Source organism: Mus pahari, chromosome 7 (assembly GCF_900095145.1).
Source record: "Mus pahari chromosome 7, PAHARI_EIJ_v1.1, whole genome shotgun sequence".
NCBI classification, from domain to species: Eukaryota; Metazoa; Chordata; class Mammalia; order Rodentia; family Muridae; genus Mus; species Mus pahari.
This window is the reverse complement of record NC_034596.1, coordinates 104,875,588-104,880,774: the sequence shown is the minus strand read 5'-3', so window position 1 is coordinate 104,880,774 and position 5,187 is coordinate 104,875,588. Positions and strand designations below refer to the sequence as shown.

General features: G+C 47.5%; 1 non-coding gene across 1 annotated transcript; it reads right to left on the bottom strand.

Moving 5' to 3' along the window:
* Positions 1 to 4,641: 4,641 nt before the first annotated feature.
* Positions 4,642 to 4,715, bottom strand: Trnai-aau. Its single transcript has one exon. It is a non-coding gene; the product is annotated as a tRNA-Ile (tRNA).
* Between the last annotated feature and the right edge of the window lie 472 nt (positions 4,716 to 5,187).

The window sequence follows — 5,187 nt, the reverse complement described above, 5'->3', positions numbered from 1 at the left end:
TTCTGTGCATCAGCTCTTCCCTGATTAGCTCAGTAGGACCACTGGTCAGCACATCCTCATTAAGCCCCTGTTGGGTAGATGAGGTTCCTAGCAATCTTGAGTCAGCGTGAGATGAGGGAGACACATAGGAGAGGGACCGGGGACAGCCTGCTGCCAGGGAAGGCTCTGATTATTGCATTTCACCAAAGGATTATCTTTTTATTTTAAACTATGTATGTATGTGCCTGAGTATACTATGTGTGTGCAGCACACATGAGCAGGAACATCAGATCACCTCTGGTGGTTGTAAGCCACCTTGCATGCGTGCATACGCTGGGAGTTGACCCCAGGTCTGATTACCATCTTTATCATTACTGAACCAGTTTCCACCCTGCAGTGTCCTGAGTTACTCCCCTGGCATCTCACTAAGTTGTCCACGGGTCTTTGTCACAGTGGAACAACAACTGTGTATATATATATATAAAACCCATGCTAGCCTGGAGCTCACATCTACCAGCCTCAGCTGGCATTACAGGAGCGTGTTATCGTGCCTACTTGTTTCTTTACTATTTTCTTCCTTTTCTCTTCCTTCCAACTGCAAGTCTAGAATTACCCCCCATTTTCCAGAATATTGACTCTGTTTTAACATCCTCTTGACCGTGATGGAGAGAAAAAAAAAAAAAACCTTGTTTGAGTTGGAGGATGGGTACATTTCAAATTAACAGACAAAAGATGGTGTCTTAGTCAGGGTTTCTATTCCTGCACAAACATCATGACCAAGAAGCAAGTTGGGGAGGAAAGGGTTTATTCAGCTTACACATTCACATTGCTGTTCATCACCAAAGCAAGTCAGAACTGGAACTCAAGCAGGTCAGTGCAATGCCTACTTCAGTGGTGGCTCACAATAGGCCTGAAAACCTGGATGAGTCCTGAGGAAAAGAATCTCAAGGAGATTCAGCCTCCTGGAGTCCTGGCATTTCCAATAATCTATATACACACGAACCCTATCCGCATGCTAGTATGGCGTATACTCTCTTTCAATATTATTAATGCCTTTAAAGATTAAACTTTTACCATAGGTGAANTTTCCTTAAAGCCAGTGTTCCAAAGTCCTGATAATTCCTTAAAGCCAGGAGCTCGGAATTCAGCAAGAAGGTTACCTATTCATTAACATTCTAATTCACTTCTAATAAAGACAGGTGAAACCGATTAAGCATCACAAAGAACAGAGCCAAGCCCAGGGCAAAGCTTAGAGCAGTATACCTGTGGAGGTTACGTTCATATGCAAGTATTTACCAAGGCCTAGGAAATAGGGGGGATGTGTTATTGCATTATTCATGTGATCTGCCAGAGCAGAAACCCCAAAACAGGTTTTTCTGCTAGGCCCAAAGGGACAGCATAATGGAGGAATTACTGGGGGCCCCTGACAGCGGTGTTCAACTATTGGCTAGCCTTACACCTGGCTTCCTCCTCAAGGGGCCTGGTCCCACCTCCTGGTCTTTTGTCTTTTTGTGTCGATGTATCTGCGGATGTATCCTGCCCCGCCTTTCTTGTTTGTTCTGTATTAAAGATGTGATGCTCATTTTGATCAATACATTCAGTTTTACACCCTCTCTCGTGTGGACTGTCACTCATTCACCGAATCCTCACTCACCTGCAACCAAGAGACCCAGTTCCACGCAGATCGGGACCCAAAGTGAGGCCATTCTGTGGCAGGTCAGGAAGCAGGAGCTGATGCAGAGGCCATGGAGGGATGGATGTTCATTACTGGCTTGCTTCCTCTGGCTTGCTTTTTTTTTTTGTTTTTTGTTTTTGTTTTTGTTTTTTCGAGACAGGGTTTCTCTGTGCAGTCCTGGCTGTCCTGGAACTCNCTCTGTAAACCAGGCTGGCCTCGAACTCAGAAATCTGCCTACCTCTGACTCCCAAGTGCTGGGATTACAGGTGTGTGCTACCACTGCCCAGTCAGCCTGCTCTCTTATAGAACCAAGACTACCAGCCCAGAGATGGCACCACCCACAAGGGGGCCCTCCCCCCTTGATCACTAATTGAGAAAATGCCTTACAGCTGGATCTCGTGGAGGCATTTCCCCAACTGAAGCTCCTTTCTCTGAGATAACTCCAGCCTGTGTCAAATTGACACAAAACTAGCCAGTACAGATGGGTTACCGGAAGACTGGATTAAACCATGAATGCTGAATAATATTCATAAAGGAACACTGAGGGCCGGCTATGGTGCAGCTGCGCACCTCTGATTCCAGCCACAAGGCCCTTCTGCCTCCAGTGCCAGGGTTAAAGACAGTCACCACCATGACTAAATTCAAGATAATTTAAAATTATTAATTTATTTATTTTGTTCTATTTTGTTTTTGAGACAGGGTTTCTCTGTATATTCCTGGCTGTCCTGGAACTCACTCTGTAGACAAGGCTGGCCCCAAACTCAGTGATCTGCCTATCTTTGCATCCTGAGAGCTGAGATTAAAGATGTGCACCACAATTGCCTGGCTCAAAATAATTTTTAAAGCACTTTTTTTGGTTTTGTTTGTTCGTTTGTTGTTTTTTGTTTGTTTTTGTTTTTTTGAGACAGGGTTTCTCTGTGTAGCCCTGGCTGTCCTGGAACTCACTCTGTAGACCAGGCTGGTCTTGAACTCAGCAATCTGCCTGCCTCTGCCTCTCAACTGCTGGGATTAAAGGTGTGAGCCACCACTGCCCAGTTTAAAGTACTTTTTTTTTTTTTTTTTTTTGGTTTTTCGAGACAGGGTTTTTCTGTGTAGCCCTGGCTGTCCTGGAACTCACTTTGTAGACCAGGCTGGCCTCGAACTCAGAAATCCACCTGTCTCTGCCTCCCGAGTGCTGGGATTAAAGGCGTGCGCCACCACGCCCAGCTCTTAAAGTACTTTTTAAGGTTTCTTTTTATTTATGTGCATGTGTCTGTGTGAATGAGTGCCACTTGTGTGCAGGTGCCCATGGAAGGCAGAAGAAGATATCTGACCCCTGGAACTAATAGTTGAGTGTTACAGTAAATCTCCCACCCAAATATGCCCCAGCAATTAAAACACAACTGAATTAATATGAATACATTCTGTCGAATGAATCACCTGATTCTTTCCAAGTGCCTAGATTGGGCAGATCTACCACTGCACTACCATCTTCCCCATTTAAGAGACCCCTTAGAACCTGCGGTTTCTCCAGGCCAGGTGCTTCTGCTCAGCTTTTCTTCTTCTTCCTCTCCCTCTTCCATTTTCTCCTTCTCTCTCTCTCAACCTTTTGCTCCACCTTCCCTTTTATCTGCCCAATCATCAGCTCTCCTTTATTTTACAAATTAAGGTGGGAAGCAGGCTTACAGAAAATCACCTGACTGTTGACTCATTCCTGGTTCACAATCCCTCAGAGAACAGAATTAACACCAACTATTATTAGCCCCAGGGCTATCCACAGCACTGGACGGTCAAGACTACACCAGAGAGATAGCTGCCTTCCTTTGCTCTCCCATCAAAAGAGCCAGTCCTGTCACCATCTGCCAGTCCTTTCCCATGTTCACTGATACAGAAAAGTCATGCCAAAAACCACAGTCCAAAGGGCCAGGGCCCAGCTTAGAGGTAGGGGCTCACCCATCACTACTGGCCCCGCTTCATCCCTAGCTCTGAAAATGAAAAACAGAAACAGATTACCGTCTCCTTGCACTATGGGGTCGAGGCTTAGTTGTACGAGCTGGAGGAGCCCAACCCAAGGCCCTGTGCAGATGCTAATTTCACAACAGCTGAGGTAAACCAGCCCACCTCATGGCAGAAAGCCACAGCTACAGCAGGGAGAAAAAGGGAAGCAAACTTGAGATCTAGTCTCAGTGCCCAGCTCCATGCCCTGGGTCTAACCAAGTACCAGGAACTCACATCCAAGACATGACACCTGCAGCCCCCTATTCTGGGGGCCGGCTAGTCCACCCACTAGCATGAAATCCATAGCTCTCATTACAGCCCAAGCACTTATCAAGACCTAGAACTCTATGCACTTAGCTGCAGTTACCTAATCCAGAGTCCAACCACATTCGAGAAAAGGATAGAGCCGACAGGGGCGGTGGTCCATTCTGTAATCTCAGCTGTCAGCGGTGGAGACAGAAGAAGAATCCTGAGTCTGGGCTACGGAAAACAAAACGCAGCACCCTGCACCCACAACGGAGCTAAAAAGCCGACGAGCTCAGAAAGCTGGACTTTTTGGCTTGTTTGTTGAAATTCCGTGAGAAAGGTGTTCACTGCCCTCTGCCTCCAAAATCAGAACTAAGAGATCGAAGCGTGGAGTCGAAAATCATTGACAGGAGGCAGGCAGAAATGAGCGATGTCTTCTGGACCGGCGGTCAGTGGTGCGGGGGGCCGCACAGCGCGTGCAGTCTGCTTGCCGTCAATACCCGCGGAACGCTTTGTCCTGACCTGCGTTCTCAGCATTAAGAAATGCAGTGAACACTGAGGTCCACCTGAGGCCATTGGTCTTTACAGCAACGCCAGGGAAACTGGAGTCTTGGAAAATGTCCCGGATGACCAGAGCCGGACAGCAGGAACTTCGGCCCTGTACTGGCTGGAGGGTTAGGCTAGGAAGAGGCAGAAGTCAACTTTCTAGAGTTTAGAATGGTGGTAGTGCTTATAAATAAAATTTCTACTAAAAACCTTCCCCCTGGCCCGTACGGGGATCGAACCCGCGACCTTGGCGTTATTAGCACCACGCTCTAACCAACTGAGCTAACCGGCCAGACGCTCAGATGTTCCTCTCAGACAGCTTACAAGGTTTCTCAGACCTCCCGTGCTCCCGGCTGCCTGGCTCCTCCCCTTCTCCCCAGGGTTCCAAGCACCCGCCTCTCTCCCACGGGCTCCCCGCCCCACCCGAGCTCTTGCTCCAAGGGGGGCGGTGTCCTACAGAGAACCCAGGCTTTTCCAGGGAACATGGCCGTTGCCGGTCAGAGCTCCGAGAATATTTGCAGCGAGAAAACTAGTGAACTAACGCCGTCGTCATGGCTGAATCAAACTTAGAATACGGAAATCCAGACAGAAAGCGAAGAACCACCGAACTTCACAGCATCAAGTCACCAGCATCTGCTAGGACCTGAGCTGCCTTCCTGCGGACCTGAACCCCGCGCTAGCCCGCTCCGCAAGGTCTGATTATTTATTTATTTATTTATTTATTTATTTATTTATTTATTTATTTATCTGTCATTCTTAAAGAC